General features: G+C 37.0%; 1 protein-coding gene across 2 annotated transcripts in view; it reads right to left on the reverse strand.

Annotated features, from left to right (window-relative positions):
* Positions 1-5858, reverse strand: part of LOC150106190 (uncharacterized) — a 303918-nt gene extending 298060 nt beyond the window's left edge. The window contains exons 1-2 of one of the 2 annotated variants that reach the window (XM_090393027.1): positions 5761-5858; positions 5525-5646 (exon numbers count right to left, since the gene is read on the reverse strand). The gene's annotated coding sequence lies outside the window, so the exon portion shown is untranslated. Of the gene's footprint in view, positions 1-5524 lie in introns of both variants that reach the window. The other variant, XM_090393028.1, reaches the window with a different exon arrangement.
* Positions 5859-20403: the final 14545 nt, after the last annotated feature.

Raw genomic sequence — 20403 nt, forward strand, 5'->3', positions numbered from 1 at the left:
TTCCAATCGAAGGGTGCAATGTACCATCGTTCTTCCAATTGCGCTACGAGTCTGGATAATTCCAAGAAGAGAAATTTTATCTTGTCTGGAAATTTGGGTGTTATCAAAAATTATACTGTGGAAAATGGTTCTTTTTTGTGAAAAATAAGACAGAAATGGATTTCACTAGCAGTGAAATTGACGACGTTATCTAAGCCCCATTGGAGGATGGCTTGGAGATCAGAAAGTGTGACCCCTTGTTTCCCCCTTACTCTCCATGTATTGAAAAATTTCTTCTGTGTCAATCTTATAGAATCTCTATAGTAACTTAAGTTTCTATCATATCCCCTCTCCTCCACCTGTCAGCTAAACTCTACAACCCACACACTCTCAATCTATCCCCACAGGGAACATTCCACAGACCTTTTTTGCCAACTCCTGCAATGTATCCTCTGAATTTTAAATCTCTATACACCATCAACCCCCAGATCCCTAGCCTCATCAATTTCCTGTAAATCAGTACCATCAATGATACAAACTGTGCAATCTTTTCATCCCAAAGTGCATTACCTTACATTTTACAATATTGAATTGATAACTATTGTCCTCTGCCCATACTGCCAATTTATTTAAATCATCCTGTAAGATATCCACATCACCTTTATCAACTATTGCCCTCCCTAGTTTTGCATCATCAGCAAACAACTGAATATCCCCTTCAAATCTTCTGCTATATCATTAATGTACAAATTACCATTATCTTATGCCTAATACCCTAATTTAGGATCAACAGCAAACAACTAGATATTAGCTTTACAGCATATCACCACAACCTGTCACTTTTCTTTTCAAATCAAAGAATAGTGTATGGGCAAGTACAATCATTCTTTGATTTGAAAAGAATAATGTACTATCCATTTTGGATATACCCCTATGTAATGGAACTAATCTTCCACTCTCTTTAGGATCATGCTAGCTTTGAGATTTAAAAACCATGGTCAAAGGTAATGTCAATTCTCTTGCATATTCATCCCTGGAAACTGTATAAGAAGAATGTCAGCAAAGAAGTGAGGAGCAGATTCTTTGCATGGAGAGTGGCTGGTGAGCAGGGGCGAATGCTAGTCTTGAAATTCATGCTTGCTCTTGTTATCATTCAGAGAGTGAGAGGTGTGATTGAAGTCTGATTAGCGGAATAATGAATTACTCACAATAATGAATTACTGGGGTGATTAAGGGTCAAAGCTGTATAACTGAGAGAAGACCTCCACATAGCCTTCAAAGGAATGCGGAGAACCGACCAGGGCTTCTGACCTAATGTCCAATCCTCACCTTCTCATGGTGCATCCCTGTTGGGTATCTACTTGGACACTGAACGAACGAGGATGGGCTGGAAATTTGGGATTTAGCCGACCAAATTGTATTCTTACTGGTTAAACCAAAATAAAAAATTATGGTACAACATGACAACATTTCATGCCAGCTGGGGCATCACCCAGTTAAACAAGGCCTCTGCTGTTTTTGCCAGGGAACCAGGGCGAACAGCGAAAAGTCAGCTACTGGAACAAATCTGAAAACATACCCCAACTATTGTATTTTATAAAATGAATAGAAATAGACACAATCCAAGTACTTACATAATTTACTGTATTTGTTACAAATAAGAAAAATATTAAAATTGCACACAAATTTAGAAGTGTTTACATCACCAGAATTAAAGATCGGTACAATCAACATAAGAAGCCTGAATGGCAAAGAAATGGAGCTAGCTGAGGAATTAGATAAGTACCAGATCAACATAATAGGGGTGACTGAAACAAAAAAAGACAAAAACTGGTGAGATCTTTCTGGGCAATAAATACAAAATGTTATATTCAGGCAATGACAATCAAGGAAAAGAAGGAGTAGCCATAGTATTCAACACAAATTACGAGGCTAATATTCTTGAATGGCAGGCAGTCTCAAGTAGAGTAATGTGGGCAAATATGAGAATGGGGAACTGGACAATGACACTTATTTGTGCCTATGGCCCACAGAAGGTTCTCCTAAGGCAGAAGTGGAGGAATTTTTTGATGCTTTAGAAAAAGCAACTGACACAATGAAAAAGGAAAAGTTGGTCCTTGTTGGGGATCTAAATAGCAGGGTAGAAAATGATTGTGAGACATACAAAAATATTTTGGAAAATTTGAAGAAAAGAGCAAAGCTAATAATAATGGCAAATTCTTGACATGGACCGGTTATTACTAACACCATGTTCCAACATAAAAATGTGCACAAATTCACATGGAGAGAAGAGGCAAGGAATAAGAAAAGTCTCATTGAGTAGGTTATTGTTGATAGTGATGTTTTCTCCCTGGTGCAGGACACCAGAGTGTACAGAGGATTTGAAATTGGAAGTGATCACTATTTAGTCTTGAGCAGGATAAAACTGAATTTCGTATTGAAAAGAATAACATGTAAAGTGAATAAAAGTTGAGCAGCTCTCAGATGTGAACTGTAGACTAAAATACACAAAGATTATTGAAGAAAAAATGAGAGTTTGAAAACAGGAATCAAACCTTGGAGATTCAGTGGCAAGCCTTGAAGAAAGCCTTGATTGATTCAGCTAGAGAGGAATGTGGTGAAGTTGTCTGCAAGGATAGAAAAATTAGAACTCCATGGTGGACACAGGAAGTTAAAGAGGCAGTGAAGGAAAAGAAGAAAGCATATCAAAAGTTCCTGTCAAATAAGTCAGCTTGTGCTCTTAGAGAATACAAAGACAAATGCAAGAATGCTAAACACTGTGTAAAACTAGCTAAACAAAAGTCATGCGAGGACTTTGGCAAGAATATAGAAAATAAATATCAAGAAGGTGGCAAAATATTCTGGAGGTTATTGAAGAAGCTTAGGAATGGAGAAAAGAGTGCTGTAAAAGGAGTTAGAAATGATAAAGGTGACATGAAAACGGAAGAAAAAGATATCCTTGAAGTATCGAGTAATTACTTTGAAAAACTGCTAAATGAAACAAGCAGTGATGACAGCACAGTGGTAAAAAACACTGACCAGGCATGCAGTCAGGAATACATATCCATACTTGAAGTAGAAAAAGCCATCAAAGGCTTAAAATGTGGAAAGGCAGCAGGAGTAGATGATATTCGACCAGAAATGCTGAAGTATGGTGGTATAAGTCTTCTGTCTACAAAAATAAAAGCTTAAATGGAATGCTTATAAATGCATGCATTTATTAACAAATAAATAATACTTCTTTCTCAAGTAATGAGCTTACGCATGGAGAATTCACCCCTGCTGGTGAGTGGAATGCATTACTTGAGTGTATTATGAATGTAGACACACACACGCACACAGAATGAGTTTAAGGAATGACTGGATAAGCTTTGTGTGTGATAGTGTGTACCTCTTACCTGTCTCTGACTCCACGGAGATCAGATGTTTATAATAATATTCATGTAACACACACACATACACCGATATCCCATCTAATCAAATAAATTAAAGATGCCAAGAAATTATACTCTTGGTTTCATCCTTTATCTAAGTGTAAGGAAACAAAGTTTTACACGAAGAAACTTCATGACTAGCTATTTGTATATGGAGAGGTTAATGACTTCACATCAACTGCCTTGGTATAATGCACACTTCTCATAATGCATAGCATTATACATGTCCTTATAAACATGTATAATGCTATGCATTATGGGAAGGGCCACCACCCAGACCAGTTTTGTCCTTTATTGAGGTCTCATCAGTTGGAGACCCAGAAGTGATACGAAGGTTGAAGTAATGCAGAAGTCATATTTCCAAATACAAGTAGTCAAAAGGTGTAACACCTTATTACTAAAATGCTCTGGATTAGAGATCTAGAGATTATAGATCTTACAACATCCCATCTAATCCCATGACAGTATTCACACTGAGATTTAGTAATATCCTAAAAACTTCACATGGCTCCCCCATCGCATTGATCACCACGCTACTTCAACCATGACGACGCATATTGACATGATCATTCAGTAATTCAAATATTTTTTCTCGTTCTGATACTTTCATGCAATTAGCATTTATTAATGATATCCTTTCATATCATTTTTCCTTCTACACAGAAAGAATTAACTCTTTCATATCATTTTTTCTTCTACACAGAAAGAATTAACTCTTTCATATCATTTTTTCTTCTACACAGAAAGAAGTAACTCTTGAGATTTCCTTTGGCCTGCTCAGCTAATTTCCTCTCATACGACATTTGGTCACCAGTCTTTTGCAGTTTTGTACTGTTCATGAGCGGGCTGATCACATTTTACCTTCCCACAACAATATTTTTTGTTTTGTAGCTCCTAATTAATGCTTACATTGAAGACAAGAAAACACTGTCCTCAACATTTACTGATTACTAAAATATGCATCAGCAAAGTTATGAATGTATAAACATAATTAGAAAAACGCATTCTTTTTGATGTTGAAATTTGATCCTAGAAATTTAATTAAAACAAACCTATTCTGCTTTAAAAAAAAACATACCATTCCTTCCAAACTGATCTATAATCAAAAGTGCTAATAACTATAAAAGTAATGATCAATTAAACGTTTGGTTCATCATAACCTGTTCTCATTTCTGTAAAAATTTAAAAATGTTTTCACAGATGAAGGAAATTTGCAGTAGTTAATGATGAAGTGATGTCTCACCCACCTCACCCCCATACACACACAAGAATTCATATTCAATATAAGCTCAAATTGGTAATTTTTAATGTGACACTGGTGCAGTCCATTAAGTATAATGAAATTAAATGAAACACACACTTAATTCATAATTCCACTATTATCTGTAAAAGTACAGAAACTAATATTTTTTCACTTTTGCTTAAAAATTACCATCATTTTTATATTTACATTAAGCAGCATGCCCAATGAGCACATTTAACCCTAGCTATTTGACCTATATGCTGTAGAAGATGTGCATGCCTTGTAATATACAGCTCTGGCTAAATTGGCTTAACTCGTTTTAAAGCATTCCTCTAGAAAAGTGGCAATACAATAAATAAATCAAAATTAGATGACAGAGCTTCAACAGAAATGCTGCTGATTGAATGACTGATTCAAGAACTGACCAACGGGATAGTTCAGATTTTATTTCTTGAATGATTTAAAACATATAATGTTACTTTGTTTATTGCTTCCCAATAGCATACATTTGACTGTATTTCTAAGATACGAGTCCTTTTAATGATAATAAAAATGAATGTACACCTAACACATGCATGTGAAATGAAAATCATCAAGACCAGATTAATATATGAAAAACACAAAAAAATGCATGACTCTTATCATTGTCAATAAAAAACTGTATCATGTTTTAATATGCACCAATGTTATAATTTGAAAAATAAAAAAATTTAAAAAATTAAGTGACCGTGATGAATAACCATGACAACAAGTAACGTACAAGCCGACACCTAAAACGTAACAGACTTCCTATTAAACAGAGCATATAGGATAAGGGTAAATGCATATTATACAAAAAAAAAAAAAAAAAAATGCATAAAACACTTACCTACTCCTAAGGAGATTTAACAGTTACACTACACGAGCAGAGGCATAACACAGTCCAAGTGACAGCAATCACCGCAGTGGTGATGGAACATGAAGCCTATCACCGAAGCTGTGCTTCTGTGCCTACAATGACGAACGATAGTTATTTTCTCCAAATGCCAACTGCCTACATAAACTAAATAAATCAACAAAATATAATGGCGAAAATGTCTCGTAAATTCATATTTGCTATAATACCTATCCCCTGTAATGCCAAAAGGGGCAAAGGGGAAGATTCTTCCTCTACCCTAGGGCACAGGATTACGTCAGGTTCAATCAAAACCATCTTTACTGCGCAGCATCGTTAATCGCAAAAAATAGTGCAACAGTCAGAATTAATTACTTACAAAAATAAAAATAAACTGATTAGAAAAGTAAAATATGATGTAGTATAGCAATGTTTGTATTACATTACTATATTCCATTTAAGTAGTCTTGCTTATTTTGGAAATTAGTGCGGTATAATACAACTGTATTATGGCAGAAACAAAATGGCAGACAGTGATTTTTTACCTAACAGAGAGAGGTTTGCACAACTCTCATTTCAAATCTTGCAAACGCGCGTTCCTAGGGCTCCCGCCAATGTTAGTTCACTTTTCGATCACCAGAAGATGAATTATTATTATTATTATTATTATTATTTAAACATAAATGTTCTAAATATCTAGGAATATTTACCGAACGTTCTGTCCTAAAAATAAAATAACACCTATCAATAATTAGTCAATAAGGATCGAGCCTGCGCTTTAGCCGAAATTGCTTATAACTTATCGGATGAAACATGGAAACGAAAATAAAGTTTTATATGTTACCGTTAAAGTGTGGGATCTTTATTTATGAAATGCTTAGTTATTTCATAAATTAACAGAAAGTAAGAGTTAAACTCATATTGAGGAATCGTTTAACCCTAACTGTTTTTTCCAAAGAATCGGTCCTAGTTAATTTAGAGGATGTTTTTAATGAGTCTACGTTATAAATTAGTTAATGTAAACTAGTTAATACAGTGAAACATCGTTTCACTGTTCACAAACGTCCCAGTCGACCAAAGACGCCTTCCCTCCTAATGTGACAAACCCCTTTAAACATTGCCTCCAATGTAAGTATTTTAAATGGAACAGGCAATTTTGCAAACATTTCGTCCAGTCATAAAAAAGTCCCTTGTCTCCCTTGTATGCTTTATAGAAAATTTTACAAAAAGATTTCTAGCATCAGCCAATCCAAACCCTTGACGTGGTGAAGATATTACTATTATTATTATTTTTGATACCCCCAAGGAGTCCGAAGACTCATCGCGGGAGGACACCTACAACTGTCTCTACACCGAGCCTCTACTACGAATCATCTCCATCAACGCCAGATATCCTGACAACATCATCATCTGGAAACAACATTGCTGAGTTGAACTTCAATCAGTGCATTCCATGAAACAATAAAATTCACATAAGAAACTGAAAGAGAAGAGGCGATTAACTTTTTTGGGCCTATTTATCTTTAAAAAATTATGACAATGCTTCACATTAGATGTTAACGATGTTCGACATCTTCACATTAGATGTTTACTGCAAGGCAACGTGCACCGCCCATTCGTCATGTTCGCATCATTCCTCACAAAAAAAAAGAAAAAAAATCAGGAATCTTTCAACTTTTAAAAACGCGCTATCCGCTATCCAAAAATGTAATGAAAAGAAAAATGAAGAATTGCAACTTATGGTCAGCCTATCCATAGCGTTCTACAAAGACTATTTCCTAATACATCAGTAGGCTTTGAAACGAAATTTCCAATCTCCTGAAACTTTGTGATATCAGAGTGGCTTACAAATCCATTATCATCATCCATAGCTAGGCTGACTATATTTCTTTTGAGACAAAAACGGGACATTGGGATGGCAAAAACGGGACGAGGGTTATGTAATATTCTGTATTCATGAAAAGTAAGACGGTAAAAAAAGTTTTATTACATAAATATATTGAGCCTACCACATTTCTTCGGTGACAGAATCCATACAAAAACTTAGGCAGACGTAAAGGGGGACTGTATTTCACAAGTATCGTACCATGAATATTTCTCCGATAATGTGATCTTACGCAGCAAGTTTCGTCTTTCAACACGTTATCATAAGACTTCTCACACTCCATCACACAATTTTGTCTGACAATTAACATAGCCTTTATTGTCTCAACATTTAATCGAGATTTCCTTTCACCACATACTGTTCATAACAGAAAATATTCTCTCAACAGAGCTGTAATTCCTGGAAGACAAAGAATAAACTTTACAATATTACAATAGTCTCGAAAGTCTAGCCGTTTTTCCCTCATTTCAGAAAAAAATCTGTCCCCATCTGCCAGATACAGGAATGTTTTCTTTACTCCATGTATCTAACTGCCTGACAATTATAGATTTCATGAGGGTCAACTGACCCACAAACGATTATAGGTTATGAATAATAATTTATGATTGACCAATATTAAAGTATATTTATAGTTTTTATTAAAAATGGGACAAAATTGATATTTTTATTAAAACGACGGGACGGCAGCAGAATATGAAAAAACGGAAGGTATGGTCAGCCTATCCATAGCGTCCTCCAATATCACAAAGACATAATCCCTTTCTATAATCAACCTGCAGTTTACAGAAGGAAACTTTATCCAATATTGGTCAGACTTTCTGTTTTCAGATAAAAAAAAAAAAGAACATCTCTTAGGTGTAGCTCATAACACAAAAGACCATCAGGTTTAGTTCATCACATGGAACAAAAGCTCTATGCCTTATGTAGAAGAAAATTTGTTCTCGCATTAGATAAAGGACCCATCCATGGTTATTTTGTCTCATGTGTCTCTCAATATGACTGATTCTACGCGATGTTTGGAAACCTTCTCGTCACATGTCAGATATCGACTTTACAGCGAATCATCTCTATGCAATGCTGAAAAGCAAATGACTCGTGCAACTTTCCACTACATCCACGTGTTTCTATTATTATACTACGACGGTAGAGGATGCTTAGCTTGTTACCTTATAGTTATAATTCCTAGAAAAACATTTATATTTGTTTTAATCTTCCTGAACCACACATCACTGATAATGAAAATTTTCGGTTTATCTTTGTATATAACAATAGCGTCATAAAAAAATAATAAAAAAACAGTTTTTTTTTCTCTGTAATTAACTTCATTTGTTGAAAGTTCCACCTAAAGCAGGAATGGCCAGCCTATGGTGCATATGCCAAAAGTGGCGCACTGGATGATTAGAAGTGGCGTTTTTGTGGAAACTCAGGGAAAATAATAAAAAAAAATAAGTCTATTTATAAGTTTAAACAAGTTTAAACCAAAAGCCGATTTGTATGAAAATAAAGCTAAAACTTAGTAATTATTTTAGCGATTTTATTGTTTCGTGCACATCTTTTACACACTCACTTGTTTGATCCTGAAGCGCCAAGCGTTAGCAACAGTGGTGCGCCGCAGGTTTTTAACATTCATTTTGTAATTGATATTCGTATCCTACGGAGTTGCGCTTTGTTCGTACTTTGTGAACATTTGCTATTTTCTTCTTTTTTGAAAATTAAGCCTTGTTTTTACATTCAATTACCCATAGCAGTGCAAAAGAAAAATAAATGGTGATAGTAAGCTTGAATTCAATGAACAGCAGGAAAATGAGTTCTTATTTATAGATAATCCGTCAGGAAAACCGTTATGCATTGTTAATAAAAACACTGTTGCTGCAATTGATCCAGGAGGAGAGGTACCTTTGGACGCCTGGTTTGAGACATTAGCTTCATGTTACCAGCGTTATTTCTTGTCCTCGAAGCCCAATCTGGGGCTTCTTGTGTCGAGGACAAAAAATAGCTAATCATTTAATGAAAACCTCCAAGATAAGTCCCAGTTCTACCAGGATAATAACTGTGTAATCTTCCATCAGAAAAAATCTGAACAGTGCCTCCGAGCTTCCTGAACTTGTACAGCCAGTTTCCCTTGAAGAGGTGCAGGAAGTCTTAAAACTCACCAAGAATGGCAAAGCTGCAGGAATAGATGGTATCCTACCCGAGTTTCTAAAACATCTCGGCCAACATGTAAACATGGCTGGCCACCCTTTTCTCAAATATTATAACAACTGGAAAACTACCAAAACTGTGGCAGGAAGCCAAAATAATTGCAGTGCCCAAACCAAGGAAAGATCCAAATAATATAAAAAATCTAGGACCTATTTTCTTGCTTTGCTCTACCTTAAGCTTGAACGAATTCTCCTTAAAAGAATTTCACCAGTCATCGAAAGAATACTCCCAATTGAACAAGCTGGCTTCAGGCCGGGTAGAAGTTGCTGTGACAAGGTCCTGGCCCTGACAACACAGATTGAAGCAGGCTTCTGAGGTCACTTTCATTGATCTAACATCAGCTTACAACACAGTCTGGATCAGGGCCCTCCTCCTAAAGTTAAGCAATATCATAAGGTACAAAACAACTTTATAGCTATTTGAATCCATTCTCTCCAACAGAAAGATCCTGGTTCATATTGATGGGAAAAAAGGGCAAGCACAGATTCCTCCACAACAGTCTTTCACAGGGCTCTGTGTTATCCCCTTTACTATTTAACATCTACATGTCTAACTTACCACATACCAGTTCAAGTAAATATGTATACGCCGATGATCTCGCTATCCTACACCAGTCTACCTCCTTTGCCAACCTGGAAACAACCTTGAACACACACTTGAACATCCTGGAGGTATACTTCAAGCAGTGGTACCTGAAGTCAAATCCAACAAAAACTGTGTCCACAGCATTCCACCTAACCATGCAGAGGCAAATTGACACCACAACCTCTCTTTCTGTGACGAAATGGTAGAACATAAGCCTCACCCGAAATACCTTGGAGTGAGCCTGAACAGAAGCCTTACCTATAAAAGGTACATCACCATCCTGTCCAACAAAGTTAAAACGAGAAATAATATCATCGTGCGGCTTGCTGGAACAACCTGGGGTTATGGTGCTGTTGTGTTAAGGTTGTCTGCACTAGCTCTCGCATTCTCTACAGCAGAATACTGTGCCCCTGTCTGGGAAAGAAGTGTGCACACTACCACACTAACATTATAGACACCCAGATAAATTGTACCATGCACACAATTAGTGGGACACTGAGAAGCACCCCTCTCCTCTGGCTCTCTGTCCTATCTAACATTGCTTCGTCAGATATACGGAGAAGACAAGCTTCTATTAAAGTATTTAATAAAATAATGTGCAAACTCCTCCTGCCTCTGCACCAGATTCTCACAAATCCACTCAGTATTCGCCTAAAATCACGAAACACTTTCTGGTCCATGGACGAACACTATTCAGCTGCCTTATCATCAACACTTGATATGTGGAGAGAACAATGGTTCAACAATCTTCCAACAAATGGTTTCCTGGTTGTAGATCCCTGTGCTCCGCAGCCTGGTTTTGCCCTTCCTAGGAAGATTTGGTCATCTATAAACAGGACCAGAACTAATCAGAGCAGATGTGGCTACCTACTACATAAATGGAGACTATCAGACCACCCTTATTGTGACTGCCCACCTGTGGCCCAGACGATCACTCATATTGTGAATGGCTGCCCAAGGCGCAATTTCATGGTGGTGGCCTCCAGGACATCCACGCGGTGACAAATGAGGCTCTGGGTTGGCTTTATGGTCTGGACATTGACCTAAAGCTGCTTTTGCCATAAGAATAAATAAATAAATGAAAACACTTTTCACATAACATAATCTCGCATAATTGCTGGCCTGGTTGGCTGAGTGGTTAGCGTATCCGCTCTCCAGCCAGAAGGCTGTGGGTTCTGATCCTGCCGTGGGCATAGATGTTTGTGTGATTGTCTGTGAAAATACTAGTGGCGGTGGTGGGCGTTAGATGGCGTAGGTGTAGATTATGCGGTTCGCTGTAGTTGGTGGATTGAGTGGTGGAGACAGAGCTGTAGAGTAGGTACACTCCCTTGATGAGTCATTGGACTCCTTGGAGGTGTCACGTAATAATAATAATAAAAGACATGATCTTAATAGACTCTATAAAACACATCAGGTGAAATAAGAATAAATAAATAAATGAAAACACTTTTCACATAACATAATCTTGCATAATTGCTGGCCTGGTTGGCTGAGTGGTTAGCGTATCTGCTCTCCAGCCAGAAGGCTGTGGGTTCTGATCCTGCCGTGGGCATAGATGTTTGTGTGATTGTCTGTGAAAATACTAGTGGCGGTGGTGGGCAGTAGATGGCGTAGGTGTAGATTATGCGGTTCGCTGTAGTTGGTGGATTGAGTGGTGGAGACAGAGCTGTAGAGTAGGTACACTCCCTTGATGAGTCATTGGACCCCTTGGAGGTGTCACGTATTAATAATAATAGAAGACATGATCTTAATAGACTCTATAAAACACATCAGGTGAAATAAAAGGAAAACTAAAGACTAGTGCTTGGGTTTGAGTTATAGAGAGAATATGTGATTAAGAAACAGAAGACAAAATATGTTTCTTAAAAGAAGTTATGAAAGTTTGGCGATGAGAGAAGCGTCCTTCGAAATTGCTTTTGCTTTGGCCAAAAACCAGAAGTCTTTCTCTGATGGAGAAGAAATTGTTAAGCCTTGTCTGCAAATATTTGCAAGATGTCTTGGTGATAAAAATATCGAAAGGAAAGTAGACGAAATTGTTCTGTCAAAGCAAACAGTTACGAGACGAACTGAAGAACTCTCTCTCGTGTATCTGAGCAATTAAAATATCTTGTCCATGCTTATACTTTCTTTTCTTTAGTTTTGGACGAAATCTGCTGACATATGTGATGTAGGCCAGTTAAGCATTTTTATAAGAGGAATTGATGATAATTTTAAGCTTTCGAAGAATTTATCGGTTTTGAATCGCTTCATGAAAAAACAAGAGGATCACACATATTTGAGAAAGTAAAATCGTGACTAAAATCTACAAGTGGATTCTAATAAACTCATCAGTGTTTGTACTGATGGAGTGCCCGTCAACGATAGGTAAAGCCCCTTTGATTACAATTTTGCTTGAAAACGTTTTCTACTGTTCTTTACTAAAATATCACTGCATTATACACCAACAGTCACTGTTTGGAAAAACGTTATATTTGCAGCATGTTATGTTGTTGTTGTTGTCTTGTCCTTTGAAGAGTCTTAGATGTTTCCGTGTGCTCCTTGTACTGCTTTGGCTATGTCGATGATTTGATGACTTGAAGCTCTTGACCAAATTTCTTATGGTCCGATTTCAAGGTGACCAACGTGGCAACGGCACCCATTTTCTATTGAAGAGTCATAAAAAGTTACCAACCAGCATGTTATGTTACCAGTTGTGAAATGCATGAATAATATTGTGAAATGTTAGACTTGGAATATGGCGATCTCATTCTTCACTCTGAGGTGCGCTGCCTTTCTAGAGGACAGGTTCTGAGTAGATTTTAGAAACTAAAAAATACTCATGATTTCCTAGTAGAGAAAAGTGAGCTGCCTGAGGAAAGAGCCCTTTTATGTGATAACAATTGGCTGTTTGAGATGGTTAATAGCATCAACTAAATACTAAATCAGTGATCTAAATCTGAAACTGCAGAGCAAGAACAAATTGTTTCCTAGCTTAATAAATAATATAAATGCGTTCAAGATAAAGTTAAAACTATTTACCTCTTAGTTAGAAAATGAGGATTTGAGCCACTTTCCACACTTAAAAGAGCAGAGTGAATGTGCTGAAGTTAATGGTAATTTCACAAAATATATTGATTTTGCTAAAGAAGAGGACTGCATACTTGCATTTCTAAACCCATTTTCACTTACTGAACAAAAATCATGAAGATGCCTAGAAACATATAAATGGAATTTCTTGAAAATAAATTCATTATTGAACATGAAATTTGATTAGTTTTCCTCAGTCCCAAATGCTTCCGACATGATTAATTTCTGGCGATCTGAGCGATGTGAGCATTTTCTAGAATTAAGAAAATTTGCCAAGAGTTATATCTGTCGTTTGGGAACGACATACAGTGTGAACAAGCATTTTCAGCCATGAGTTTGATTAAAAACAAAATGACGTCGCGATTGACTGATTCACATTTGAAGAATTTTCTTCTGCTCTCTGTAACTAATCTAACTCCAAACATTGAAAGTTCAGAGAAATCAAAACAGACTGAAAAGTCTCGTTAATGTTAGTAATGTTTATTTTGTTTTTATATTAAATCAATATATCATGTATATATATTAAATATATCTATTTTAACAGATTTTTAGCGACAAGTTTTAAGGGTACAGGTAACGCGCATCTAAACTAAAGTACAGGTAACGCGCATCTAAACTAAAGTACAGGTAACGCGCATCTCTAACCTAAAGCATTGTTGGATTATTTTAGACTGAGCAAGGCAGAATCTTAGTTGATGCAACACAAGATGATTCTTTACTCTTGTTGCATGAGTTCTGCCAATCAGATGCAAGTTTGAGCGCGGTTAGTAGTTGGAAGTGGATCAATCGTTCGATGCTATTGGCGCACTCTCCCTTGATGAGTTTTTGGACTCCCTGGAGGTGTCACATAAAAATAATAATAATAATAATTCTTAGGATGATTTTTCTGCTTGCAGAAAGTTTATAAAGCCTGGAGATTTTATGAAGAAAAATCGTATAATATTTCATAAGAGTGACCTAATCAGCTTCGATTTAAAATATCTATAAAAAAAATCTAAAAAATATTTCTTGTAATAACTTTTGAAAAGAGCATGTGAACTTTCTCATACGACAATCAAAGAGAATTTCATTCCAGAAACTCAACTTATTATAACGAAATATTAATTGGTTGGAAAACAAACTGCGATAATAGACACAATGCACTATCTGCAAAACCATATTCGTCGTCTATCATTCCAATCAGTTCAAACCAATTTCAATGTGAATCCTCTAATGAAAAAAAGACTTCCGAGAGAATGGATAATAATATTAATACTATTATTAAGAAAGGCATCTGGAATTTATCGAAGGAAGCCACATACTACCTGCACTAGCCGTCATACTTGTTCTTGAATAAATTCACAGTACATGCAAACATAGCATCCAATGCAACTCATTCAAATCACGAAAAATTCCGTCTACTGAAATCCTGTATAATACTTTCAGAAGTTTGTAAGTCTCAATCATACCACCCCTCTTTCTCCTGTTTTATGTCTACAGTCTACAAATTCTCAATTTTTCCTTAATCTGTATTTCAGAATCCTGATATAATTTCAAACACTCTGCTTTGCACTCTTTCCACTATATTATAATCATAATACAGTGGAATTATAATCATCATTATAATCATTATAATCATAAGAATTATAATCAGCACGAAAAACAGGAGACCAGATCTATGTACATTAGTCAAGTGAGGTCTCATCAAAACCGTGTAAAGAGGCAAAATAACTTCCTCATCTTTACATGTCAAAAGTTCGTTTCAGCATGTTAAATATCCTCTGATTTGTATTTGCAATCTTTGCTATATAGTCCTTGAATTTCAACTTCCTATCTACTAAAACTCCAAGATTCCTGGCCTGATCAGTTTCTTCCAGCATAATCCCACCAATATAATATGACACTCGATAGCTAATCACACCGAGGCGCATGACATCACATTTGCTAACATTGAACAGCCAGCCATTTACACATGCCCACAATTATAGCCTATTCAAATAATTCTGCAAGTACTGCTTATCATCCGCATTCCTGATTACAATTTATATCTTTGCATCATCAAGAAACAACTTTATGTCGCCTCTCAATCTCTTCCCAATGTCATTAATGTACAGATTGAATAACGATGGACTAAGGACTGATTTTTCTGGTACACTACTGGTTACTTTAAATCGCAGACTCGCATTCCCCATATATATCACGTTGTGATATCTGTGAGTCAGCCATCCTCTTATCCATGATAATATTTTATAATCCAATCCATTCTACAGTTTATGCAGCAAACATTCATGTTGTATTCTGTCAAAAGCCTTACCAAAATCCAAAACGTATCATGGTGTATCCATTCCCCTTGTCTAGTTCAATGGTAACATTATTATAGAATGTGAGCAATTTGCTAAAACATGACCTTCCCTTAGAAAACCCATGCTGTTCATTGCAAAGCAGAGATTCTCTGTCAATCCATTTCTGAATGAGAGCCCAAACTAACTTTTCCAAAATTTTCACCACCACTCCTAGGATACATTATCCTGTTTGAATAATCAACCTGTTTGAATGGAATATTCGGGGTCTACAGATGGTTACTCTGGAGATTGTCTGTAAAGAGATGGATAGGTAGAAAATTGACATCCTGGGAATTACAGAGACCAGATGGAATGGAGAAGGTCACTTCAAAAGACAGGATAATAAGCCTAGTTATTTACTCAGGTGGTGACTCAAAACATCATGGGGAAGCTGTGATACTGAAGACAGCTCAGGCAAGAAGCCTTCTTGGTAATAATCCCATTAATGATAGGATACTTTCTATTAGACTTAAGGCTCAGCCTACCAATGTATCAATAGATTATGCACCCTACACGGATAGGCCTGAAGAAGAGAGTGAGATATTCTACGAAAACTTACAAACTGTTTTTTACTGCCTACCAAGGAGAGATATACTCTACATATTAAGGGACTTTAATGCAAAAGTGGGAAAGAGTATGAGACTCAGGCCAGAGTGTGGCATGTTTGGTTTGGGTGAACATAACACTCGTGGTGAAAGACTGTTGAAATTTGCCAGTGCTAACAGATTAGTTATTACCAATACCTGCTTCCAGAAACATTCACGATGGACCTATACTTGGATATCTAACACTGATAGGCCAAGTCACCAGACTGATTACATCCTGGCGATCCAGTGGTGGAAGCCGAGCATCTGTGATGTGCATACTTGTCCTGGAGCAGATTATGGTACAGACCATCAGCTAGTAAGAGCCAAAATAAGACTAAAACTCCAAAAGCTTCCAGGTCAGGCACATCCCACCAGATTGGATGTTAGAGTAATTCCTAATGGATTCACAGAAGAAACACCAACTTGGTTGGATGATTTTTTGAAGACCAATGTGGAGAACTCTCCAGAAATGCTTTGGGAAGGAGTCAAGGTGATAATACAGGATACAGCAAAGAAATAGTTCGGCATCAATAAGAATACCAAGAGACCCATGAATATCAGATTCTACATGGGAACTAATCAAAAAAAAGGTGGTTGGAAAAACAAAGAGACTCAGGGACTGAAGAATATAAGAGGTTAAATAGAGAAGTCAGAAGAGCCATCAAGCAGGACAAGAAAAAGTTTTATGCTAATAAATGTGAAGAGATAGAGTTCCAGATGAGGAGGCACAATTATAAAAGGATGTTTTATTAAGTTCATGACTTAAAGCACAAGTTTAAGTCCATATTCAATGTCATCAATGAGAGAAATGGCGCATTAGTAACAGAAGAGTGGAAATCAAAAACAGATGGAAAGAACACTATGAGGAACTGTACAGCAGAGCAGATTAAAAAAAAATTTGGAGGAGCCCTCTCACCAGGAAAATTTTGATTTGGAACCTCTTCCAGTTAGGCATGAAGTTGAAAGAGGAGTTAAGCAGCTTAACAGCAATAAGGCCCCAGGTGCAGATGAAATCCCAGCAGAGTTAATGAAGGCCACAGGGGATGGAGGGTGAAGAGTGTTTCATATATCGATTACAAGGATATGAGAGACAGGACTATGGCCTAGAGACTAGAAGAAGTCGGTTTTCATACCATTACATAAGAAAGGTGATATGAAGGTGTGCAAAGAACTATAGAACTATTAGTTTAATATCTCATGCAAGCAAAATTTTATTGAAGATCACGCTAAATTGGATTGAGGCTGAAGTTGGGGCAGAGATGACTGAAGAACAAGCAGGTTATAGAAAAGGTAAGGACACCAGAGATCAGATCCTTTGCCTTAGACAGATCATCGAAAAATATAAAGAATTCAGACTCCTTCTGGTAATGTGTTTCTTAGACTACTCTAAACTTTTGAATGTGTTGAACATGTGAAACTGTGGAAAGTAATGAAAAGAATGGATTTTTCCTTAACACGCGATCAGATTGATAGCGAACTTGTACAGGGAGCAAGAAGCCACGCTTAGAACTGGTGTTGGATTGATTGACTGGCTTCAAGTTGGAAAAGGAGTTAGGCAAGGATGTTTACTTTATCCTCACTTGTTTTGTATATATGCAGAGGGCATCATGCGTGAAGCATTGGATGAGCTCAAGACAGTAATTAGGATAGGAGGTAGATTGATCGGTAATCTGAGATATGCTGATTATGCAGTACTCCTTTGTAATGACATGGAAGAACTAGGACTAATTCTTGACAAAAGTTAACAAGATGACATTAAATATGGGCTTAAACTTGTGCATTAAGTCACGAACTTAGTAAAGGACTAATTCTTGACAAAGTTTAGATCAGTAATAACAGAGAACTTCAACTCAATCATAGCAAGACAAAAATTATGGTTCTAAAGGAAATACAAAAGAGAAGCTCTTGAGAAACAAGTGTACCTTAACGGAGAAAGAATTGAGGAAGTCAGCAAGTTTGAGTACCTGGGATCCATTATTAATGTGAAGAATTGCCGTTCAGAAGATATCAGAAGAAGGTTAGAAATGGCTAAAACAATAGTCAGAGATTTGTTTAAAATCTGGAAGGATGATTCTGTCTTCATGGGAACAAAGTTGAGGATTTTGGATGCAGTTGTTTTTCCAACAGCGACTTATGAATGTGAAACTTGGAACCTAAAGAAGTCAGAGATATCTACTTTTGAGATGTGGTATTACAGAAGGCTGTTTAGGATATCATATACTGAAAGGCGTACAAATGAATGGGTGTTAAAAAAGATCAGTAGAACTTTAAGGCTCCTTAAGGATATTGACAGAAGAGAGTTAAAATATTTTGGACACATTGAAAGGATGGAAAGAGGACTTCTCAGAACAGTAATAGAAGGTAAAGTTCCTGGAAAAAGAGGTAGGGGTAGACCATCAATGAGATGGATGGATGATGTGTGTGTAGTGACTGATCTTCAGAAAGTTGAGACCTCCAGAAAAGAAAACAACAGCACTACATGCTGAGGCCTGGTATGGAACATCACCGAGCATCGGAATGATCATACAGCATCTGTAAATGCCCAGTGAACATATATAGAATTATTATTATTATTATTATTCGTGACACTTCCAAGGAGTCCGAAGACTCATCGCGGAAGGACACCTACTATACAACTGTCTCCACCCCTACTACCAGTCAACGCCATCTACCGCCCACCATCACCACAACTCAACTAGTATTTTTTGTCTGTAAATTGCGTTTGTTATGAAGGGCCGATTTGTCTGAATGCGGGATGAAAAACCCGAGTTTCCGGGAGAAAAAACTCTGCTACCTCCGTATGAGATCGGAGAGTTGAGCCGTAACTCACCTTCGATTGAAAAAGTCCACATATATATTCCTCCCGTCACGACGAGGATCGAACTTAGGCCTGTTCCAATCGAAGGGCGCAATGTACCGTCGTTCTTCCAATTGCGCTACGAAAATGGAATATTCATAAACTCAACCACTTCACAAGTGAGTACCGCATGATGATACCGATTACAAGTGATACCGATAAGTCATAAAAATACATCAGTCTTTACCAAAAAGACTGATGTATTTTTGGATACATCAGTCTTTGCACCACCCTTGTGCAATTGGATTAGCATATACATCCTTTCCACTCCTGCGGACTCTTCCCTGTTCTGAGACTCAAATTATATAGACTGTTCAGCTGAAGTGGCTATTCCTTTGACCACTCTTTTAGCATCCGTGCTGATATCTCTTCACTCCCTTTTGCCAAATTCTTAATCAGTTTATGCAACAGTTCAAATACCTTCTCCCCGTACACCTGAGTTTCTTCATCCTTTGAAGAGGTAGGTGTCAGCTCAATGTTACCAGGTTGATAGCTTTAAGCAAAATGGGCACTCATTAGTTGAAAAATCTCTGCTGCATATTTCATCTTCACACCATCTACATTCAGTAGGGTTATTCTTTCATATTCATTATTTACTTGCAGCATATAACGTTAGAATCTTTAGGATTTCCTTTAGCCTGCAGAGCCAATTTTTTTTCATACTCAGACTTAACCTTCCATACAACAGTTATGAGCCTTCTGGCCTGCTCCTTACAATTTTCATAACTGACCTATCATATGCACATATCATCCTCATGCACACGGCATTCATATCGCAACATGCTTTCCTTACGAATCTCTTGCTTTCATTTTATTCCTAACCTGTATCGCATAATTTAGCTAATTTTTTAAATGTTTCACATTCACCCTCGATATTTTTCCATCCAACAACCGAAAATATAGGGAAAAATCCAGCATAGTTCTCAGTTGGTCATAATTTCTGCTCTGTGGATTAGCATGTAACTCGTTTGAATGGAATATTCATAAACTCAACCACTTTACAAGTGAGTACCGCATGATGACCGACACTAACCGGATGCAGTTGCATCTAACTAAAATCCCATCTGACACTGTAATCAAATCTCTTTGACCTCGAGTTTCATTTGTCATGTGCTGCTTGAGGATTGTCGCACAACTCAATAAAGTCAGTTCATTCTTCTCATGAGATTTTACAGCTACCCAATTAATGTTTGGATAATTAAAGTCTCCCATTATGATTACTCTTTTCGCACCTGTCATCTTTATTTGGCGATGCATTTCTTCCCTAGTAGCAACCGATCCACGAGGTCTGTAACAACATCTCACTATGTATTTGATCTTGTTAGACTACACCTTACACCAGATGGCTTCAGAGTCACGGCCACATGAAA

Source organism: Typopeltis vanoorti, chromosome 5, assembly GCF_054136105.1.
Source record: "Typopeltis vanoorti isolate ZY-2024b chromosome 5, IOZ_Tvanoo_1.0, whole genome shotgun sequence".
Lineage (NCBI taxonomy): Eukaryota > Metazoa > Arthropoda > Arachnida > Uropygi > Thelyphonidae > Typopeltis > Typopeltis vanoorti.